This window comes from Leuresthes tenuis, unplaced genomic scaffold (assembly GCF_036924035.1).
Source record: "Leuresthes tenuis unplaced genomic scaffold, fLeuTen1.0.hap1 SCAF_1, whole genome shotgun sequence".
NCBI classification, from domain to species: domain Eukaryota; kingdom Metazoa; phylum Chordata; class Actinopteri; order Atheriniformes; family Atherinopsidae; genus Leuresthes; species Leuresthes tenuis.
The window spans coordinates 41,036,698-41,057,075 of NW_027325355.1; the positions used below are offsets into that span (position 1 = coordinate 41,036,698).

At 46.6% G+C, this 20,378-nt stretch overlaps 4 non-coding genes and 46 pseudogenes across 4 annotated transcripts; all 50 read right to left on the reverse strand.

Annotated features, from left to right (window-relative positions):
• Positions 1-201: 201 nt before the first annotated feature.
• Positions 202-320, reverse strand: LOC140284626 (5S ribosomal RNA; annotated as a pseudogene).
• A 269-nt stretch (positions 321-589) lies between these two features.
• LOC140292541 (5S ribosomal RNA) lies at positions 590-708 on the reverse strand (annotated as a pseudogene).
• A 269-nt stretch (positions 709-977) lies between these two features.
• LOC140299416 (5S ribosomal RNA) lies at positions 978-1,096 on the reverse strand (annotated as a pseudogene).
• Positions 1,097-1,365: 269 nt separating this feature from the next.
• LOC140293118 (5S ribosomal RNA) lies at positions 1,366-1,484 on the reverse strand (annotated as a pseudogene).
• Positions 1,485-1,753: 269 nt separating this feature from the next.
• Positions 1,754-1,872, reverse strand: LOC140311338 (5S ribosomal RNA; annotated as a pseudogene).
• Positions 1,873-2,141: 269 nt separating this feature from the next.
• Positions 2,142-2,260, reverse strand: LOC140273756 (5S ribosomal RNA; annotated as a pseudogene).
• A 269-nt stretch (positions 2,261-2,529) lies between these two features.
• Positions 2,530-2,648, reverse strand: LOC140293454 (5S ribosomal RNA). The gene has a single exon (XR_011912673.1). It is a non-coding gene; the product is annotated as a 5S ribosomal RNA (ribosomal RNA).
• A 269-nt stretch (positions 2,649-2,917) lies between these two features.
• Positions 2,918-3,037, reverse strand: LOC140297226 (5S ribosomal RNA; annotated as a pseudogene).
• Positions 3,038-3,306: 269 nt separating this feature from the next.
• LOC140307492 (5S ribosomal RNA) lies at positions 3,307-3,425 on the reverse strand (annotated as a pseudogene).
• A 269-nt stretch (positions 3,426-3,694) lies between these two features.
• LOC140289141 (5S ribosomal RNA) lies at positions 3,695-3,813 on the reverse strand (annotated as a pseudogene).
• A 269-nt stretch (positions 3,814-4,082) lies between these two features.
• On the reverse strand, positions 4,083-4,201 carry LOC140299517 (5S ribosomal RNA; annotated as a pseudogene).
• Positions 4,202-4,470: 269 nt separating this feature from the next.
• Positions 4,471-4,589, reverse strand: LOC140282401 (5S ribosomal RNA; annotated as a pseudogene).
• Positions 4,590-4,858: 269 nt separating this feature from the next.
• Positions 4,859-4,977, reverse strand: LOC140293466 (5S ribosomal RNA). Its single transcript, XR_011912674.1, has one exon. It is a non-coding gene; the product is annotated as a 5S ribosomal RNA (ribosomal RNA).
• Positions 4,978-5,246: 269 nt separating this feature from the next.
• On the reverse strand, positions 5,247-5,365 carry LOC140272044 (5S ribosomal RNA; annotated as a pseudogene).
• Positions 5,366-5,634: 269 nt separating this feature from the next.
• On the reverse strand, positions 5,635-5,753 carry LOC140307502 (5S ribosomal RNA; annotated as a pseudogene).
• Positions 5,754-6,022: 269 nt separating this feature from the next.
• Positions 6,023-6,141, reverse strand: LOC140296129 (5S ribosomal RNA; annotated as a pseudogene).
• A 269-nt stretch (positions 6,142-6,410) lies between these two features.
• LOC140311023 (5S ribosomal RNA) lies at positions 6,411-6,529 on the reverse strand (annotated as a pseudogene).
• A 272-nt stretch (positions 6,530-6,801) lies between these two features.
• On the reverse strand, positions 6,802-6,920 carry LOC140288948 (5S ribosomal RNA; annotated as a pseudogene).
• Positions 6,921-7,189: 269 nt separating this feature from the next.
• Positions 7,190-7,308, reverse strand: LOC140288364 (5S ribosomal RNA; annotated as a pseudogene).
• A 272-nt stretch (positions 7,309-7,580) lies between these two features.
• LOC140282004 (5S ribosomal RNA) lies at positions 7,581-7,699 on the reverse strand (annotated as a pseudogene).
• A 269-nt stretch (positions 7,700-7,968) lies between these two features.
• On the reverse strand, positions 7,969-8,087 carry LOC140286409 (5S ribosomal RNA; annotated as a pseudogene).
• A 272-nt stretch (positions 8,088-8,359) lies between these two features.
• Positions 8,360-8,478, reverse strand: LOC140276838 (5S ribosomal RNA; annotated as a pseudogene).
• Positions 8,479-8,747: 269 nt separating this feature from the next.
• LOC140290889 (5S ribosomal RNA) lies at positions 8,748-8,866 on the reverse strand (annotated as a pseudogene).
• Positions 8,867-9,138: 272 nt separating this feature from the next.
• Positions 9,139-9,257, reverse strand: LOC140269669 (5S ribosomal RNA; annotated as a pseudogene).
• Positions 9,258-9,526: 269 nt separating this feature from the next.
• On the reverse strand, positions 9,527-9,650 carry LOC140294356 (5S ribosomal RNA; annotated as a pseudogene).
• A 269-nt stretch (positions 9,651-9,919) lies between these two features.
• Positions 9,920-10,037, reverse strand: LOC140295770 (5S ribosomal RNA; annotated as a pseudogene).
• A 269-nt stretch (positions 10,038-10,306) lies between these two features.
• Positions 10,307-10,424, reverse strand: LOC140291309 (5S ribosomal RNA; annotated as a pseudogene).
• A 269-nt stretch (positions 10,425-10,693) lies between these two features.
• Positions 10,694-10,812, reverse strand: LOC140294798 (5S ribosomal RNA; annotated as a pseudogene).
• A 269-nt stretch (positions 10,813-11,081) lies between these two features.
• LOC140299400 (5S ribosomal RNA) lies at positions 11,082-11,200 on the reverse strand (annotated as a pseudogene).
• A 269-nt stretch (positions 11,201-11,469) lies between these two features.
• On the reverse strand, positions 11,470-11,588 carry LOC140289402 (5S ribosomal RNA; annotated as a pseudogene).
• Positions 11,589-11,857: 269 nt separating this feature from the next.
• Positions 11,858-11,976, reverse strand: LOC140296212 (5S ribosomal RNA; annotated as a pseudogene).
• Positions 11,977-12,245: 269 nt separating this feature from the next.
• Positions 12,246-12,364, reverse strand: LOC140294020 (5S ribosomal RNA; annotated as a pseudogene).
• A 269-nt stretch (positions 12,365-12,633) lies between these two features.
• On the reverse strand, positions 12,634-12,752 carry LOC140291331 (5S ribosomal RNA; annotated as a pseudogene).
• Positions 12,753-13,024: 272 nt separating this feature from the next.
• LOC140291191 (5S ribosomal RNA) lies at positions 13,025-13,143 on the reverse strand (annotated as a pseudogene).
• A 269-nt stretch (positions 13,144-13,412) lies between these two features.
• Positions 13,413-13,531, reverse strand: LOC140291589 (5S ribosomal RNA; annotated as a pseudogene).
• Positions 13,532-13,800: 269 nt separating this feature from the next.
• Positions 13,801-13,919, reverse strand: LOC140292913 (5S ribosomal RNA; annotated as a pseudogene).
• A 269-nt stretch (positions 13,920-14,188) lies between these two features.
• Positions 14,189-14,307, reverse strand: LOC140299559 (5S ribosomal RNA; annotated as a pseudogene).
• A 656-nt stretch (positions 14,308-14,963) lies between these two features.
• Positions 14,964-15,082, reverse strand: LOC140299837 (5S ribosomal RNA; annotated as a pseudogene).
• A 269-nt stretch (positions 15,083-15,351) lies between these two features.
• Positions 15,352-15,470, reverse strand: LOC140275510 (5S ribosomal RNA; annotated as a pseudogene).
• A 269-nt stretch (positions 15,471-15,739) lies between these two features.
• On the reverse strand, positions 15,740-15,858 carry LOC140300467 (5S ribosomal RNA; annotated as a pseudogene).
• A 269-nt stretch (positions 15,859-16,127) lies between these two features.
• LOC140274557 (5S ribosomal RNA) lies at positions 16,128-16,246 on the reverse strand (annotated as a pseudogene).
• A 269-nt stretch (positions 16,247-16,515) lies between these two features.
• On the reverse strand, positions 16,516-16,634 carry LOC140279406 (5S ribosomal RNA; annotated as a pseudogene).
• Positions 16,635-16,903: 269 nt separating this feature from the next.
• LOC140293512 (5S ribosomal RNA) lies at positions 16,904-17,022 on the reverse strand. The gene has a single exon (XR_011912680.1). It is a non-coding gene; the product is annotated as a 5S ribosomal RNA (ribosomal RNA).
• A 269-nt stretch (positions 17,023-17,291) lies between these two features.
• Positions 17,292-17,410, reverse strand: LOC140274562 (5S ribosomal RNA; annotated as a pseudogene).
• Positions 17,411-18,066: 656 nt separating this feature from the next.
• LOC140293552 (5S ribosomal RNA) lies at positions 18,067-18,185 on the reverse strand (annotated as a pseudogene).
• A 269-nt stretch (positions 18,186-18,454) lies between these two features.
• Positions 18,455-18,573, reverse strand: LOC140300469 (5S ribosomal RNA; annotated as a pseudogene).
• Positions 18,574-18,842: 269 nt separating this feature from the next.
• Positions 18,843-18,961, reverse strand: LOC140274567 (5S ribosomal RNA; annotated as a pseudogene).
• Positions 18,962-19,230: 269 nt separating this feature from the next.
• On the reverse strand, positions 19,231-19,349 carry LOC140279413 (5S ribosomal RNA; annotated as a pseudogene).
• A 269-nt stretch (positions 19,350-19,618) lies between these two features.
• LOC140293525 (5S ribosomal RNA) lies at positions 19,619-19,737 on the reverse strand. The gene has a single exon (XR_011912682.1). It is a non-coding gene; the product is annotated as a 5S ribosomal RNA (ribosomal RNA).
• A 269-nt stretch (positions 19,738-20,006) lies between these two features.
• LOC140274573 (5S ribosomal RNA) lies at positions 20,007-20,125 on the reverse strand (annotated as a pseudogene).
• Between the last annotated feature and the right edge of the window lie 253 nt (positions 20,126-20,378).

The following is a 20,378-nucleotide window of genomic DNA, read 5'->3' on the forward strand; positions in this document are numbered from 1 at the left end:
AATTGCCGAGAAAGGCTGATGTGTAGCGGGCAAATCATCTTCTCTGATGTGATCATTCTCTGCAACTGAAACTGAGACTCTCAGATCACTTTGTGTCAGCCAACAAAGCAGCAGCAGCTGAAGATGGCCAACTTCCTCATGTGTCACAGGGTGATCAGACGTTGCAACAAAAGACATGCAGGTGGTAGAGAGAAGAGAAAACGCTTACAGCACCTGGTATTCCCAAGCAGTCTCCCATTAAAGTACTAACCAGGCCCAGCCCTGCTTGGGTTCCGAGATCAGTCGAGGTCAGGCATATTCAGGGTGGTGTGGCCGTAAGCAACAATGTCTGTGACAAATGTGCATTATATAGGTACTGGAATCATACGGTTCCTCTATGTAACCAGATAATTGCCGAGAAAGGCTGACTTGTAGTGGGCAAATCTTCTTCCCTCATGTGATCATTCTCTGCAGCTGAAACTGAGACTCTCAGATCACTTCGTGTCTGCCAACAAAGCAGCAGCAGCTGAAGATGACCACCTTCCTCATGTGTCACAGGGTGATCAGACGTTGCAACAAAAGACATGCAGGTGGTAGAGAGAAGAGAAAAAGCTTACAGCACCTGGTGTTCCCAAGCTGTCTCCCATCCAAGTACTAACCAGGTACAACCCTGTTTGGCGTCCGAGATCAGACGAGGTCGGGCTTATTCAGGGTGGTGTGGCCGTAAGCAACAATGTCTCTGACAAATGTGCATTATATAGGTACTGGAATCATACGGTTCCTCTATGCACCCAGATAATTGCCGAGAAAGGCTGATGTGTAGCGGGCAAATCATCTTCTCTGATGTGATCATTCTCTGCAACTGAAACTGAGACTCTCAGATCACTTTGTGTCAGCCAACAAAGCAGCAGCAGCTGAAGATGACCAACTTCCTCATGTGTCACAGGGTGATCAGACGTTGCAACAAAAGACATGCAGGTGGTAGAGAGAAGAGAAAAAGCTTACAGCACCTGGTATTCCCAAGCGGTCTCCCACCCAAGTACTAACCAGGCCCAACACTGCTTGGCTTCCGAGATCAGACGAGGTCGGGCAAATTCAGGGTGGTGTGGCCGTAAGTAACAATGTCTGTGACAAATGTGCATTATATAAGTACAGGAATCATACGGTTCCTCTATGTAACCAGATAATTGCCGAGAAAGGCTGATGTGTAGCGGGCAAATCATCTTCTCTGATGTGATCATTATCTGCAACTGAAACTGAGACTCTCAGATCACTTTGTGTCTGCCAACAAAGCAATAGCAGCTGAAGATGACCAACTTCCTCATGTGTCACAGGGTGATCAGAAGTTGCAACAAAAGACATGTAGGTGGTAGAGAGAAGAGAAGAAGCTTACAGCACCTGGTATTCCCAGAATGTCTACCATCCAAGTACTAACCAGGCCCAAACCTGCTTGGCTTCTGAGATCAGATGAGGTTGGGCATATTCAGGGTGGTGTGGCCGTAAGCAACCATAACTGTGACAAATGTGCATTATATAGGTACTGGAATCATACGGTTCCTCTATGCAACCAGATAATTGCCGAGAAAGGCTGATGTGTAGCGGGCACATCTTCTTCCCTGACGTGATTATTCTCTTCAGTTGAAACTGAGACTCTCAGATCACTTTGTGTCTTCCAACAAAGCAGCAGCAGCTGAAGATGGCCAACTTCCTCGTGTGTCACAGGGTGATCAGACGTTGCAACAAAAGACATGCAGGTTGTAGAGAGAAGAGAAAACGCTTACAGCACCTGGTATTCCCAAGCAGTCTCCCATTAAAGTACTAACCAGGCCCAACCCTGCTTGGCTTCCGAGATCAGACGAGGTCAGGCATGTTCCGGGTGGTGTGGCCGTAAGCAGCAACGTCTCTGACAAATGTGCATTATATAGGTACTGGAATCATACGGTTCCTCTATGCAACCAGATAATTGCCGAGAAAGGCTGATGTGTAGCGGGTAAATCATCTTCTCTGATGTGATCATTCTCTGCAACTGAAACTGAGACTCTCAGATCACTTCATGTCTGCCAACAAAGCAGCAGCAGCTGAAGATGACCAACTTCCTCATGTGTCACAGGGCGATCAGACGTTGCAACAAAAGACATGCAGGTGGTAGAGAGAAGAGAAAAAGCTTACAGCACCTGGTATTCCCAAGCGGTCTCTCATCAAAGTACTAACCAGGCCCAACCCTCCTTGGCTTCTGAGATCAAACGAGGTCAGACATATTCAGGGTGGTTTGGCCGTAAGCAACAATCTCTGTGACAAATGTGCATTATATAGGCAATGGAATCATATGGTTCCTCTATGTAACAAGATAATTGCCGAAAAAGGCTGATATATAGTGGGCACATCTTGTTCCCTGACGTGATAATTTTCTCCAGCTGAAAATGAGACTCTAAGATCACTTCGTGTCTGCCAACAAAGCAGCAGCAGCTGAAGATGACCAACTTCCTCATGTGTCACAGGGTGATCAGACCTTGCAACAAAAGACATGCAGGTGGTTGAGAGAAGAGAAAAAGCTTACAGCACCTGGTATTCCCAAGCGGTCTCCCATCCAAGTACTAACCAGGCCCAACCCTGCTTGGCTTCCAAGATCAGACGAGGTTGGGCATATTCAGGGTGGTGTGGCCGTAAGTAACAATGTCTGTGACAAATGTGCATTATATAGGTACTGGAATCATACGGTTCCTCTATGCAACCATATAATTGCCAAGAAAGGCTGATATGTAGTGGGCACATCTTGTTCCCTGACGTGATAATTTTCTCCAGCTGAAAATGAGACTTTAAGATCACTTCGTGTCTGCCAACAAAGCAGCAGAAAATGAAGATGACCAACTTCCTCATGTGTCACAGGGTGATCAGACGTTGCAACAAAAGACATGCAGGTGGTTGAGAGAAGAGAAAAAGCTTACAGCACCTGATAATCCCAAGCAGTCTCCCATCCAAGTACTAACCAGGCACAACCCTGCTTGGCTTCCAGAGATCAGACGAGGTCGGGCATATTCAAGGTGGTGTGGCGGTAAGCAATAATGTCTGTGAAAAATGTAAATTGTATAGGTACTGGAATCATACGTTTCCTCTATATAACCAGATAATTGCAGAGAAAGAATGATAAATAGTGGGATCATCTTCTTCCCTGACGTGATTATTCTCTCCAGCTGAAAATGAGACTCTCAGATCACTTCGTGTCTGCCAACAAAGCAGCAGCAGCTGAAGATGACCAACTTCCTCATGTGTCACAGGGCGATCAGACCTTGCAACAAAATACATGCAGGTGGTAGAGAGAAGAGAAAAAGCTTACAGCACCTGGCATTCCCAAGGGGTCTCCCATTCAAGTACTAACCAGGCCCAACCCTGCTTGGGTTCCGAGATCAGTCGAGGTCGGGCATATTCAGGGTGGTGTGGCCGTAAGTAACAATGTCTGTGAAAAATGTGCATTATATAGGTACTGGAATAATATAGTTCCTCTATGTAACCAGATAATTGCAGAGAAAGGCTAACTTGTTGTGGGCACATCTTCTTCCTTGATGTGATTATTCTCTGCAGCTGAAACTGAGACTCTCAGATCACTTCGTGTCTGCTAACAAAGCAGCAGCAGCTGAAGATGACCAACTTCCTCATGTGTCACAGGGCGATCAGACATTGCAACAAAAGACATGTAGGTGGTAGAGAGAAGAGAAAAAGCTTACAGCACCTGGTATTCCCAAGCGGTGTCCCATCAAAGTACTAACCAGAACCAGCCCTCCTTGGCTTCCGAGATCAGACGAGGTCGGGCTTATTCAGGGTGGTGTGGCCGTAAGCAACAATATCTGTGACAAATGTGCATTATATAGGTACTGGAATCATACACTTCCTCTATGTAACCAGATAATTGCCGAGAAAGGCTGACTTGTAGTGGGCACATCTTCTTCCCTGATGTGATTATTCTCTGCAGCTGAAATTGAGACTCTCAGATCACTTCGTGTCTGCCAACAAAGCAGCAGCAGCTGAAGATGACCAACTTCCTCATGTGTCACAGGGTGATCAGACGTTGCAACAAAAGACATGCAGGTGGTAGGGAGAAGAGAAAAAGCTTACAGCACCTGGTATTCCCAAGCAGTCTCCCATCCAAGTACTAACCAGGCCCAACCCTGCTTGGCTTCCGAGATCAGACGAGGTCAGGCATGTTCCGGGTGGTGTGGCCGTAAGCAGCAACGTCTCTGACAAATGTGCATTATATAGGTACTGGAATCATACGGTTCCTCTATGCAACCAGATAATTGCCGAGAAAGGCTGATGTGTAGCGGGTAAATCATCTTCTCTGATGTGATCATTCTCTGCAACTGAAACTGACACTCTCAGATCACTTCATGTCTGCCAACAAAGCAGCAGCAGCTGAAGATGACCAACTTCCTCATGTGTCACAGGGCGATCAGACGTTGCATCAAAAGACATGCAGATGGTAGAGAGAAGAGAAAAAGCTTACAACACCTGGTATTCCCAAGCGGTCTCTCATCAAAGTACTAACCAGGCCCAACCCTCCTTGGCTTCTGAGATCAGACGAGGTCAGACATATTCAGGGTGGTTTGGCCGTAAGCAACAATCTCTGTGACAAATGTGCATTATATAGGCAATGGAATCATATGGTTCCTCTATGTAACAAGATAATTGCCGAAAAAGGCTGATATATAGTGGGCACATCTTGTTCCCTGACGTGATAATTTTTTCCAGCTGAAACTGAGACTCTCAGATCACTTCGTGTCTGCCAACAAAGCAGCAGCAGCTGAAGATGACCAACTTCCTCATGTGTCACAGGGTGATCAGACGTTGCAACAAAAGACATGCAGGTGGTTGAGAGAAGAGAAAAAGCTTACAGCACCTGGTATTCCCAAGCGGTCTCCCATCCAAGTACTAACCAGGCCCAACCCTGCTTGGCTTCCAAGATCAGACGAGGTTGGGCATATTCAGGGTGGTGTGGCCGTAAGTAACAATGTCTGTGACAAATGTGCATTATATAGGTACTGGAATCATACGGTTCCTCTATGCAACCATATAATTGCCAAGAAAGGCTGATATGTAGTGGGCACATCTTGTTCCCTGACGTGATAATTTTCTCCAGCTGAAAATGAGACTTTAAGATCACTTCGTGTCTGCCAACAAAGCAGCAGAAAATGAAGATGACCAACTTCCTCATGTGTCACAGGGTGATCAGACGTTGCAACAAAAGACATGCAGGTGGTTGAGAGAAGAGAAAAAGCTTACAGCACCTGATAATCCCAAGCGGTCTCCCATCCAAGTACTAACCAGGCACAACCCTGCTTGGCTTTCGAGATCAGACGAGGTCGGGCATATTCAGGGTGGTGTGGCCGTAAGCAACAATGTCTCTGACAAATGTAAATTGTATAGGTACTGGAATCATACGTTTCCTCTATATAACCAGATAATTGCAGAGAAAGGCTGATAAATAGTGGACACATCTTCTTCCCTGACGTGATTATTATCTCCAGCTGAAAATGAGACTCTCAGATCACTTCGTGTCTGCCAACAAAGCAGCAGCAGCTGAAGATGACCAACTTCCTCATGTGTCACAGGGCGATCAGACCTTGCAACAAAATACATGCAGGTGGTAGAGAGAAGAGAAAAAGCTTACAGCACCTGGCATTCCCAAGGGGTCTCCCATTCAAGTACTAACCAGGCCCAACCCTGCTTGGGTTCCGAGATCAGTCGAGGTCGGGCATATTCAGGGTGGTGTGGCCGTAAGTAACAATGTCTGTGACAAATGTGCATTATATAGGTACTGGAATCATACGGTTCCTCTATGTAACCAGATAATTGCCAAGAAAGGCTGATGTGTAGTGGGCACATATTCTTCCCTGATGTGATTATTCTCTGCAGCTGAAACTGAGACTCTCAGATCACTTTGTGTCTGCCAACAAAGCAGCAGCAGCTGAAGATGACCAACTTCCTCATGTGTCACAGGGTGATCAGACGTTGCAACAAAAGACATGCAGGTTGTAGAGAGAAGAGAAAAAGCTTACAGCAAATGGTATTTTCAAGCGGTCTCCCACCCAAGTACTAACCAGGCCCAACCCTGCTTGGGTTCCGAGATCAGTCGAGGTCAGGTATATTCAGGGTGGTGTGGCCGTAAGTAACAATGTCTGTGAAAAATGTGCATTATATAGGTACTGGAATAATACAGTTCCTCTATGTAACCAGATAATTGCAGAGAAAGGCTAACTTGTTGTGGGCACATCTTCTTCCTTGATGTGATTATTCTCTGCAGCTGAAACTGAGACTCTCAGATCACTTCGTGTCTGCTAACAAAGCAGCAGCAGCTGAAGATGACCAACTTCCTCATGTGTCACAGGGCGATCAGACATTGCAACAAAAGACATGTAGGTGGTAGAGAGAAGAGAAAAAGCTTACAGCACCTGGTATTCCCAAGCAGTCTCCCATCCAAGTACTAACCAGGCCCAAACCTGCTTGACTACCAAGATCAGACGAGGTCGGGCTTATTCAGGGTGGTGTGGCCGTAAGCAACAATATCTGTGACAAATGTGCATTATATAGGTACTGGAATCATACACTTCCTCTATGTAACCAGATAATTGCCGAGAAAGGCTGACTTGTAGTGGGCACATCTTCTTCCCTGATGTGATTATTCTCTGCAGCTGAAATTGAGACTCTCAGATCACTTCGTGTCTGCTAACAAAGAAGCAGCAGCAGCTGCAGATGACCAACTTCCTCATGTGTCACAGGAGGATCAGACGTTGCCACAAAAGACATGAAGGTGGCTGAGAGTAGAGAAGAAGCTTACAGCAGCTGGTATTCCCAAGTGGTCTCCCATCCAAGTACTAACCAGGCCCAACCCTGCTTGGCTTCCAAGATCATACGAGGTCAGGCATGTTCCGGGTGGTGTGGCCGTAAGCAGCAATGTCTCTGACAAATGTGCATTATATAGGTACTGGAATCATACGGTTCCTCTATGCAACCAGATAATTGCCGAGAAAGGCTGATGTGTAGCGGGTAAATCATCTTCTCTGATGTGATCATTCTCTGCAACTGAAACTGAGACTCTCAGATCACTTCATGTCTGCCAACAAAGCAGCAGCAGCTGAAGATGACCAACTTCCTCATGTGTCACAGGGTGGTCAGACGTTGCAACAAAAGACATGCAGGTGGTTGAGAGAAGAGAAAAAGCTTACAGCACCTGGTATTCCCAAGCTGTCTCCCATTCAAGTACTAACAAGGCCCAACCCTGCTTGGCTTCCAAGATCAGACGAGCTCGGGCATGTTCAGGGTGGTGTGGCCGTAAGCAACAATGTCTGTGACAAATGTGCATTATATAGGTACTGGAATAATACAGTTCCTCTATGTAACCAGATAATTGCCGAGAAAGGCTGACTTGTAGTGGGCACATCTTCTTCCCTGATGTGATTATTCTCTGCAGCTGAAATTGAGACTCTCAGATCACTTCGTGTCTGCCAACAAAGAAGCAGCAGCAGCTGAAGATGACCAACTTCCTCATGTGTCACAGGAGGATCAGACGTTGCCACAAAAGACATGAAGGTGGTAGAGAGTAGAGAAGAAGCTTACAGCACCTGGTATCCCTAAGTGGTCTCCCATCCAAGTACTAACCAGGCCCAACCCTGCTTGGTTTCCGAGATCAGACAAGGTCAGGCATGTTCCGGGTGGTGTGGCCGTAAGCAGCAATGTCTCTGACAAATGTGCATTATATAGGTACTGGAATCATACGGTTCCTCTATGCAACCAGATAATTGCCGAGAAAGGCTGATGTGTAGCGGGTAAATCATCTTCTCTGATGTGATCATTCTCTGCAACTGAAACTGAGACTCTCAGATCACTTCATGTCTGCCAACAAAGCAGTAGCAGCTGAAGATGACCAACTTCCTCATGTGTCACAGGGTGATTAGACGTTGCAACAAAAGACATGCAGGTGGTAGAGAGAAGAGAAAAAGCTTACAGCACCTGGTATTCGCAAGCGGTCTCCCATTCAAGAACTAACCAGGCCCAACCCTGCTTGGCTTCCGAGATCAGACGAGGTCGAGCTTATTCAGGGTGGTGTGGCGGTAAGCAACAATATCTGGTACATATGTGTATTATATAGGTACTGGAATCATACACTTCCTCTATGTAACCAGATAATTGCCAAGAAAGGCTGACTCTTAGTGGGCACATCTTCCTCCTTGATGTGATTATTCTCTGGAGCTGAAACTGAGACTCTCAGATCACTTCATGTCTGCAAACAAAGCAGCAGCAGCAGCTGAAGATGACCAACTTCCTCATGTGTCACAGGGCGATCAGACATTGCAACAAAAGACATGCAGGTGGTAGAGAGAAGAGAAAAAGCTTACATCACCTGGTATTCCCAAGCAGTCTCCCATCCAAGTACTAACCAGGCCCAAACCTGCTTGGCTTCCGAGATCAGACGAGATCAGACTTATTCAGGGTGGTGTGGCCGTAAGCAACAATAACTGTGACAAATGTGCATTATATAAGTACTGGAATCATACACTTCCTCTATGTAACCAGATAATTGCCGAGAAAGGCTGATATGTAGTGGGCACATCTTGTTCCCTGACGTGATAATTCTCTCTAGCTGAAAATGAGACTCTCAGATCAATTCGTATCTGCCAACAAAGCAGCAGCAGCTGAAGATGACCAACTTCCTCATGTGTCACAGGGTGATCAGACGTTGCAACAAAAGACATGCAGGTGGTTGAGATAAGAGAAAAAGCTTACAGCACCTAGTATTCCCAAGCTGTATACCATCAAAGTACTAACCAGGCCCAACACTGCTTGGCTTCCGAGATCAGACGAGGTCGGGCATATTCAGGGTGGTGTGGCCGTAAGCGACAATGTCTTTGACAAATGTGCATTATATAGGTAATGGAATCATACGGTTCCTCTATGTAACCAGATAATTGCCGAGAAAGGCTGACTTGTAGTGGGCAAATCTTCTTCCCTCATGTGATCATTCTCTGCAGCTGAAACTGAGACTCTCAGATCACTTCGTGTCTGCCAACAAAGCAGCAGCAGCTGCTGAAGATGACCAACTTCCTCATGTGTCACAGGGTGATCAGACGTTGCAACAAAAGACATGCAGGTGGTCGAAAGAAGAGAAAAAGCTTAAAGCACCTGGTATTCCCAAGAGGTCTTCCATCCAAGTACTAACCAGGCCCAACCGTGCTTGGCTTCCGAGATCAGACGAGGTCGGGCATGTTCAACGTGGTGTGGCCGTAAGCAACAATGTCACTGACAAATGTGCATCATATAGGTACTGGAATCATACGGTTCCTCTATGCAACTAGATAATTGCAGAGAAAGGCTGATGTGTAGTTGGCATATCATCTTCTCTGATGTGATCATTCTCTGCAGCTGAAACTGAGACTCTCAGATCACTTCGTGTCTGCCAACAAAGCAGCAGCAGCTGAAGATGACCAACTTCCTCATGTGTCACAGGGTGATCAGATGTTGCAACAAAAGACATGCAGGTGGTAGAGAGAAGAGAAAAAGCTTACAGCACCTGGTATTCCCAAGCAGTCTCCCACCCAAGTACTAACCAGGCACAATGCTGCTTGGCTTCCGAGATCAGACGAGGTCGGGCATATTATATTCAGGGTGGTGTGGCCGTAAGCGACAATCTCTGTGACAAATGTGCATTATATAGGTACTGGAATCATACGGTTCCTCTATGTAACCAGATAATTGCAGAGAAAGGCTTATGTGTAGTGGGCACATCTTCTTCCCTGACGTGATTATTCTCTGCAGCTGAAACTGAGACTCTCAGATCACTTCGTGTCTCCCAACAAAGCAGCAGAAGCTGAAGATGACCAACTTCCTCATGTGTCACAGGGTGATCAGACGTTGCAACAAAAGACATTCAGGTGGTCCAGAGAAGAGATACAGCTTACAGCACCTGGTATTCCCAAGCAGTCTCCCACCCAAGTACTAACCGGGCCAACCGTGCTAGTCTTCCGAGATCAGACGAGGTCGGGCATGTTCAGGGTGGTGTGGCCGTAAGTAATAATCTCTGTGACAAATGTGCATTATATAGGTACTGGAATCATACGGTTCCTCTATGTAACCAGATAATTGCCAAGAAAGGCTGATGTGTAGTGGGCACATATTCTTCCCTGATGTGATTATTCTCTGCAGCTGAAACTGAGACTCTCAGATCACTTTGTGTCTGCCAACAAAGCAGCAGCAGCTGAAGATGACCAACTTCCTCATGTGTCACAGGGTGATCAGACGTTGCAACAAAAGACATTCAGGTGGTCCAGAGAAGAGATAAAGCTTACAGCACCTGGTATTCCCAAGCAGTCTCCCATCCAAGTACTAACCAGGCCAACCGTGCTTGGCTTCCGAGATCAGACGAGGTCGGCCATGTTCAGGGTGGTGTGGCCGTAAGCAACAATGTCTCTGACAAATGTGCATTATATAGGTACTGGAATCATACGGTTCCTCTATGCAACCAGTTAATTTCCGAGAAAGGCTGATGTGTACTGGGCACATCTTCTTCCCTGACGTGATTATTCTCTGCAGCTGAAACTGAGACTCTCAGATCACTTTGTGTCTGCCAACAAAGCAGCAGCAGCTGAAGATGACCAACTTCCTCATGTGTCACAGGGTGATCAGACGTTGCAACAAAAGACATGCAGGTGGTAGAGAGAAGAGAAAAAGCTTACAGCACCTGGTATTCCCAGACAGTCTAACATCCAAATACTAACCAGGCCCAAACCTGCTTGGCTTCTGAGATCAGACGAGGTCGGGCATATTCAGGGTGGTGTGGCCGTAAGCAACCATAACTGTGACAAATGTGCATTATATAGGTACTGGAATCATACAGTTCCTCTATGTAACCAGATAATTGCCGTGAAAAGCTGATAAGTAGTGGGCACATCTTCTTCCCTGACGTGATTATTCTCTCGAGCTGAAACTGAGACTCTCAGATCACTTTGTGTCTGCCAACAAAGCAGCAGAAGCTGAAGATGACCAACTTCCTCATGTGTCACAGGGTGATCAGACATTGCAACAAAAGACATGCAGGTGGTAGAGAGAAGAGAAAAAGCTTACAGCTCCTGGTATTCCCAAGCGGTCTCCCATTTAAGTACTAACCAGGCCCAACCCTCCTTGACTACCGAGATCAGACGAGGTCGGGCGTGTTCAGGGTGGTGTGGCCGTAAGCAACAATGTCTGTGACAAATGTGCATTATATAGGTACTGGAATCATACGGTTCCTCTATGTAACCAGATAATTGCCGAGAAAGGCAGACTTGTAGTGGGCAAATCTTCTTCCCTCATGTGATCATTCTCTGCAGCTGAAACTGAGACTCTCAGATCACTTCGTGTCTGCCAACAAAGCAGCAGCAGCTGAAAATGACCACCTTTCTAATGTGTCACAGGGTGATCAGACGTTGCAACAAAAGACATGCAGGTGGTCGAGAGAAGAGAAAAAGCTTAGAGCACCTGGTATTCCCAAGAGGTCTTCCATCCAAGTACTAACCACGCCCAACCCTCCTTGGCTTCCGAGATCAGACGAGGTCGGGCATGTTCAGGGTGGTGTGGCCGTAAGCAACAATGTCTCTGACAAATGTGCATTATATAGGTACTGGAATCATACGGTTCCTCTATGCAACCAGATCATTTCCGAGAAAGGCTGATGTGTAGTGGGCACATCTTCTTCCCTGACGTGATTATTCTCTGCAGCTGAAACTGAGACTCTCAGATCACTTCGTGTCTGCCAACAAAGCAGCAGTAGCTGAAGATGACCAACTTCCTCATGTGTATCAGGGTGATCAGACGTTGCAACAAAAGACATGCAAGTGGTAGAGAGAAGAGAAAAAGCTTACAGCACCTGGTATTCCCAGAGAGTCTACCATCCAAGTACTAACCAGGCCAAAACCTGCTTGGCTTCCGAGATCAGACGTGGTCAGGCAATTTCAGGGTGGTGTGGCCGTAATTAACCATAACTGTGACAAATGTGCATTATATAGGTACTGGAATCATACACTTTCTCTATGTAACCAGATAATTGCCGAGAAAAGCTGATAAGTAGTGGGCACATCTTCTTCCCTGACGTGATTATTCTCTCGAGCTGAAACTGAGACTCTCAGATCACTTCGTGTCTGCCAACAAAGCAGCAGAAGCTGAAGATGACCAACTTCCTCATGTGTCACAGGGTGATCAGACGTTGCAACAAAAGACATGCAGGTTGTAGAGAGAAGAGAAAAAGCTTACAGCACCTCGTATTCCCAAGAGGTCTTCCATCCAAGTACAAACCAGGCCCAACTGTGCTTGGCTTCCGAGATCAGACGAGGTCGGGCATGTTCAGGGTTGTGTGGCCGTAAGCAACAATGTCTCTGACAAATGTGCATTATATAGGTACTGGAATCATACGGTTCCTCTATGCACCCAGATAATTGCAGAGAAAGAATGATGTGTAGCGGGCATATCATCTTCTCTGATGTGATCATTCTCTGCAACTGAAACTGAGACTCTCAGATCACTTCGTGTCAGCCAACAAAGCAGCAGCAGCTGAAGATGACCAACTTCCTCATGTGTCACAGGGTGATCAGGCGTTGCAACAAAAGACATGCAGGTGGTAGAGAGAAGAGAAAACGCTTACAGCACCTGGTATTCCCAAGAGGTCTTCCATCCAAGTACTAACCACGCCCAACCCTCCTTGGCTTCCAAGATCAGACGAGGTCGGGCATATTCAGGGTGGTGCGGCCGTAAGCAGCAACAGCTGTGACAAATGTGCATTATATAGGTACTGGAATCATACACTTCTTCTATGTAACCAGATAATTGCAGAGAAAGGCTGACTTGTAGTGGGCACATCTTCTTCCCTGATGTGATTATTCTCTGCAGCTGAAACTGAGACTCTCAGATCACTTCGTGTCTGCCTACAAAGAAGCAGCAGCTGCTGAAGATGACCAACTTCCTCATGTGTCATAGGGTGATCAGACGTTGCAACAAAAAACATGCAGGTGGTAGAGAGAAGAGAAAAAGCTTAAAGCACCTGGTATTCCCAAGAGGTCTTCCATCCAAGTACTAACCAGGCCCAACCCTCCTTGGCTTCCGAGATCAGACGAGGTCAGCCATGTTCAGGGTGGTGTGGCCGTAAGCAACAATGTCTCTGACAAATGTGCATTATATAGGTACTGGAATCATACGGTTCCTCTATGCAACCAGTTAATTTCCGAGAAAGGCTGATGTGTACTGGGCACATCTTCTTCCCTGACGTGATTATTCTCTGCAGCTGAAACTGAGACTCTCAGATCACTTCGTGTCTGCCAACAAAGCAGCAGCAGCTGAAGATGACCAACTTCCTCATGTGTCACAGGGTGATCAGACGTTGCAACAAAAGACATGCAGGTGGTAGAGAGAAGAGAAAAAGCTTACAGCACCTGGTATTCCCAGACAGTCTACCATCCAAGTACTAACCAGGCCCAAACCTGCTTGGCTTCTGAGATCAGACGAGGTTGGGCATATTCAGGGTGGTGTGGCCGTAAGCAACCAAAACTGTGACAAATGTGCATTATATAGGTACTGGAATCATACAGTTCCTCTATGTAACCAGATAATTGCCGTGAAAAGCTGATAAGTAGTGGGAACATCTTCTTCCCTGATGTGATTATTCTCTCGAGCTGAAACTGAGACTCTCAGATCACTTTGTGTCTGCCAACAAAGCAGCAGAAGCTGAAGATGACCAACTTCCTCATGTGTCACAAGGTGATCAGACATTGCAACAAAAGACATGCAGGTGGTAGAGAGAAGAGAAAAAGCTTACAGCTCCTGGTATTCCCAAGCGGTCTCCCATTTAAGTACTAACAAGGCCCAACCCTCCTTGGCTACCGAGATCAGACGAGGTCGGGCGTGTTCAGGGTTGTGTGGCCGTAAGCAACAATGTCTGTGACAAATGTGCATTATATAGGTACTGGAATCATACGGTTCCTCTATGCACCCAGATAATTGCAGAGAAAGGCTGATGTGTAGCGGGCATATCATCTTCTCTGATGTGATCATTCTCTGCAACTGAAACTGAGACTCTCAGATCACTTCGTGTCAGCCAACAAAGCAGCAGCAGCTGAAGATGACCAACTTCCTCATGTGTCACAGGGTGATCAGACGTTGCAACAAAAGACATGCAGGTGGTAGAGAGAAGAGAAAAAGCTTAAGGCACCTGGTATTCCCAAGCGGTCTACCATTCAAGTACTAACCAGGCCCAACCCTGCTTGGCTTCCGAGATCAGACGAGGTCGGGTTTATTCAGGGTGGTGTGGCCGTAAGCAACAATATCGGTGACAAATGTGCATTATATAGGTACTGGAATCATACACTTCCTCTGTGTAACCAGATAATTGCCGAAAAAGGCTGACTTGTAGTGGGTTCATCTTTCTCCTTGATGTGATTATTCTCTTCAGCTGAAACTGAGACTCTCAGATCACCTCGTGTCTATCAACAAAGCAGCAGCAGCTGAAGATGACCAACTTCTTCACGTGTCACAGGGTGATCAGACGTTGCAACAAAAGACATGCAGGTGGTAGAGAGAAGAGAAAAAGCTTACAGCACCTGGTATTCCCAAGCTGTCTCCCATCCAAGTACTAACCAGGTACAACCTTCTTGGTGTCCGAGATCAGACGAGGTCGGGCTTATTCAGGGTGGTGTGGCCGTAAGCAACAATGTCTCTGACAAATGTGCATTATATAGGTACTGGAATCATACGGTTCCTCTATGCAACCAGATAATTGCCAAGAAAGGCTGATGTGTAGCGGGCAAATCATCTTCTCTGATGTGATCATTCTCTGCAACTGAAACTGAGACTCTCAGATCACTTTGTGTCAGCCAACAAAGCAGCAGCAGCTGAAGATGACCAACTTCCTCATGTGTCACAGGGTGATCAGACGTTGCAACAAAAGACATGCAGGTTGTAGAGAGAAGAGAAAAAGCTTACAGCACCTGGTATTCCCAAGCAGTCTCCCATCCAAGTACTAAGCAGGCTCAACCCTGCTTGGCTTCCGAGATCAGACGAGGTCGGGTATGTTCAGGGTGGTGTGGCCGTAAGCAACAATGTGTCTGACAAAAGTGCATTATATAAGTACAGGAATCATACGGTTCCTCTATGTAACCAGATAATTGCTGAGAAAGGCTGATGTGTAGTCGGCACATCTTCTTCCCTGACGTGATTATTCTCTTCAGCTGAAACTGAGACTCTCAGATCACTTCGTGTCTTCCAACAAAGCAGCAGCAGCTGAAGATGACCAACTTCCTCATGTGTCACAGGGTGATCAGACGTTGCAACAAAAGACATGCAAGTTGTAGAGAGAAGAGAAAACGCTTACAGCACCTGGTATTCCCAAGCAGTCTCCCATTAAAGTACTAACCAGGCCCAACCCTCCTTGGCTTCCGAGATCAGACGAGGTCGGGCATATTCAGGGTGGTGTGGCCGTAAGGAACAATTTCTGTGACAAATGTGCATTATATAAGTACTGGAATCATACACTTCCTCTATGTAACCAGATAATTTCCGAGAAAGGCTCACTTGTTATGGGCACTTCTTCTTCCCTGATGTGATCATTCTCTGCAGCTGAAACTGAGACTCTCAGATCACTTCGTGTCTGCCAACAAAGCAGCAGCAGCTGAAGATGACCACCTTCCTCATGTGTCACAGGGTGATCAGACGTTGCAACAAAAGACATGCAGGTGGTCGAGAGAAGAGAAAAAGCTTACAGCACCTGGTATTCCCAAGAGGTCTTCCATCCAAGTACTAACCACGCCCAACCCTCCTTGGCTTCCGAGATCAGACGAGGTCGGGTATGTTCAGGGTGGTGTGGCCGTAAGCGACAATGTCTCTGACAAATGTGCATTATATAGGTACTGGAATCATACGGTTCCTCTATGCAACCAGATCATTTCCGAGAAAGGCTGATGTGTAGTGGGCACATCTTCTTCCCTGACGTGATTATTCTCTGCAGCTGAAACTGAGACTCTCAGATCACTTTGTTTCTGCCAACAAAGCAGCAGCAGCTGAAGATGACCAACTTCCTCATGTGTCACAGGGTGATCAGACGTTGCAACAAAAGACATGCAGATGGTAGAGAGAAGAGAATCAGCTTACAGCACCTGGTATTCCCAGATAGTCTACCATCCAAGTACTAACCAGGCCCAACCCTGCTTTTCTTCCAAGATCAGACGAGGTCAGGCATATTCAGGGTGGTGCGGCCGTAAGCAACAATAGCTGTGACAAATGTGCATTATATAGGTACTGGAATCATACACTTCTTCTATGTAACCAGATAATTGCAGAGAAAGGCTGACTTGTAGTGGGCACATCTTCTTCCCTGACGTGATTATTCTCTGTAGCTGAAACTGAGACTCTCAGATCACTTTGTGTCTGCCAACAAAGCAGCAGCAGCTGAAGATGACCAACTTCCTCATGTGTCACAGGGTGATCAGACGTTGCAACAAAAGACATGCAGGTGGTAGAGAGAAGAGAAGAAGCTTACAGCACCTGGTATTCCCAAGCAGTCTCCCATCCAAGCACTAAGCAGGCTCAACCCTGCTTGGCTTCCGAGATCAGACGAGGTCGGGCATGTTCAGGGTGGTGTGGCCGTAAGCAACAATGTCTCTGACAAATGTGAATTATATAGGTACTGGAATCATACGGTTCCTCTATGCAACCAGATAATTGCCGAGAAAGGCTGATGTGTAGCGGGCATATCATCTTCTCTGATGTGATCATTCTCTTCAGCTGAAACTGAGACTCTCAGATCACTTCGTGTCTGCCAACAAAGCAGCAGAAGCTGAAGATGACCAACTTCCTCATGTGTCACAGGGTGATCAGACGTTGCAACAAAAGACATGCAGGTGGTCGAGAGAAGAGAAAAAGCTTACAGCACCTGGTATTCCCAAGCGGTCTACCATTCAAGTACTAACCAGGCCCAACCCTGCTTGGCTTCCGAGATCAGACGAGGTCGGGCATGTTCAGGGTGGTGTGGCCGTAAGCAACAATAGCTGTGACAAATGTGCATTATATAGGTACTGGGATCATACACTTCCTCTGTGTAACCAGATAATTGCCGAAAAAGGCTGACTTGTAGTGGGTTCATCTTCCTCCTTGATGTGATTATTCTCCTCAGCTGAAACTGAGACTCTCAGATCACCTCGTGTCTATCAACAAAGCAGCAGCAGCTGAAGATGACCAACTTCTTCACGTGTCACAGGGTGATCAGACGTTGCAACAAAAGACATGCAGATGGTAGAGAGAAGAGAATCAGCTTACAGCACCTGGTATTCCCAGATAGTCTACCATCCAAGTACTAACCAGGCCCAACCCTGCTTTTCTTCCAAGATCAGACGAGGTCAGGCATATTCAGGGTGGTGCGGCCGTAAGCAACAATAGCTGTGACAAATGTGCATTATATAGGTACTGGAATCATACACTTCCTCTGTGTAACCAGATAATTGCCGAAAAAGGCTGACTTGTAGTGGGTTCATCTTCCTCCTTGATGTGATTATTCTCCTCAGCTGAAACTGAGACTCTCAGATCACCTCGTGTCTATCAACAAAGCAGCAGCAGCTGAAGATGACCAACTTCTTCACGTGTCACAGGGTGATCAGACGTTGCAACAAAAGACATGCAGGTGGTAGAGAGAAGAGAAAAAGCTTACAGCACCTGGTATTCCCAAGCTGTCTCCCATCCAAGTACTAACCAGGTACAACCTTCTTGGTGTCCGAGATCAGGCGAGGTCGGGCTTATTCAGGGTGGTGTGGCCGTAAGCAACAATGTCTCTGACAAATGTGCATTATATAGGTACTGGAATCATACGGTTCCTTTATGCAACCAGATAATTGCCGAGAAAGGCTGATGTGTAGCGGGCAAATCATCTTCTCTGATGTGATCATTCTCTGCAACTGAAACTGAGACTCTCAGATCACTTTGTGTCAGCCAACAAAGCAGCAGCAGCTGAAGATGACCAACTTCCTCATGTGTAACAGGGTGATCAGACGTTGCAACAAAAGACATGCAGGTTGTAGAGAGAAGAGAAAACGCTTACAGCACCTGGTATTCCCAAGCAGTCTCCCATCCAAGTACTAAGGAGGCTCAACCCTGCTTGGCTTCCGAGATCAGACGAGGTCGGGCATGTTCAGGGTGGTGTGGCCGTAAGAAACATTTTCTGTGACAAATGTGCATTATATAAGTACTGGAATCATACACTTCCTCTATGTAACCAGATAATTTCCGAGAAAGGCTCACTTGTTATGGGCACTTCTTCTTCCCTGATGTGATCATTCTCTGCAGCTGAAACTGAGACTCTCAGATCACTTCGTGTCTGCCAACAAAGCAGCAGCAGCTGAAGATGACCACCTTCCTCATGTGTCACAGGGTGATCAGACGTTGCAACAAAAGACATGCAGGTGGTCGAGAGAAGAGAAAAAGCTTACAGCACCTGGTATTCCCAAGAGGTCTTCCATCCAAGTACTAACCACGCCCAACCCTCCTTGGCTTCCGAGATCAGACGAGGTCGGGTATGTTCAGGGTGGTGTGGCCGTAAGCGACAATGTCTCTGACAAATGTGCATTATATAGGTACTGGAATCATACGGTTCCTCTATGCAACCAGATCATTTCCGAGAAAGGCTGATGTGTAGTGGGCACATCTTCTTCCCTGACGTGATTATTCTCTGCAGCTGAAACTGAGACTCTCAGATCACTTTGTTTCTGCCAACAAAGCAGCAGCAGCTGAAGATGACCAACTTCCTCATGTGTCACAGGGTGATCAGACGTTGCAACAAAAGACATGCAGGTGGTAGAGAGAAGAGAATCAGCTTACAGCACCTGGTATTCCCAGATAGTCTACCATCCAAGTACTAACCAGGCCCAACCCTGCTTTTCTTCCAAGATCAGACGAGGTCAGGCATATTCAGGGTGGTGCGGCCGTAAGCAACAATAGCTGTGACAAATGTGCATTATATAGGTACTGGAATCATACACTTCTTCTATGTAACCAGATAATTGCAGAGAAAGGCTGACTTGTAGTGGGCACATCTTCTTCCCTGACGTGATTATTCTCTGTAGCTGAAACTGAGACTCTCAGATCACTTTGTGTCTGCCAACAAAGCAGCAGCAGCTGAAGATGACCAACTTCCTCATGTGTCACAGGGTGATCAGACGTTGCAACAAAAGACATGCAGGTGGTAGAGAGAAGAGAAGAAGCTTACAGCACCTGGTATTCCCAAGCAGTCTCCCATCCAAGCACTAAGCAGGCTCAACCCTGCTTGGCTTCCGAGATCAGACGAGGTCGGGCATGTTCAGGGTGGTGTGGCCGTAAGCAACAATGTCTCTGACAAATGTGAATTATATAGGTACTGGAATCATACGGTTCCTCTATGCAACCAGATAATTGCCGAGAAAGGCTGATGTGTAGCGGGCATATCATCTTCTCTGATGTGATCATTCTCTTCAGCTGAAACTGAGACTCTCAGATCACTTCGTGTCTGCCAACAAAGCAGCAGAAGCTGAAGATGACCAACTTCCTCATGTGTCACAGGGTGATCAGACGTTGCAACAAAAGACATGCAGGTGGTCGAGAGAAGAGAAAAAGCTTACAGCACCTGGTATTCCCAAGCGGTCTACCATTCAAGTACTAACCAGGCCCAACCCTGCTTGGCTTCCGAGATCAGACGAGGTCGGGCATGTTCAGGGTGGTGTGGCCGTAAGCAACAATAGCTGTGACAAATGTGCATTATATAGGTACTGGGATCATACACTTCCTCTGTGTAACCAGATAATTGCCGAAAAAGGCTGACTTGTAGTGGGTTCATCTTCCTCCTTGATGTGATTATTCTCCTCAGCTGAAACTGAGACTCTCAGATCACCTCGTGTCTATCAACAAAGCAGCAGCAGCTGAAGATGACCAACTTCTTCACGTGTCACAGGGTGATCAGACGTTGCAACAAAAGACATGCAGATGGTAGAGAGAAGAGAATCAGCTTACAGCACCTGGTATTCCCAGATAGTCTACCATCCAAGTACTAACCAGGCCCAACCCTGCTTTTCTTCCAAGATCAGACGAGGTCAGGCATATTCAGGGTGGTGCGGCCGTAAGCAACAATAGCTGTGACAAATGTGCATTATATAGGTACTGGAATCATACACTTCCTCTGTGTAACCAGATAATTGCCGAAAAAGGCTGACTTGTAGTGGGTTCATCTTCCTCCTTGATGTGATTATTCTCCTCAGCTGAAACTGAGACTCTCAGATCACCTCGTGTCTATCAACAAAGCAGCAGCAGCTGAAGATGACCAACTTCTTCACGTGTCACAGGGTGATCAGACGTTGCAACAAAAGACATGCAGGTGG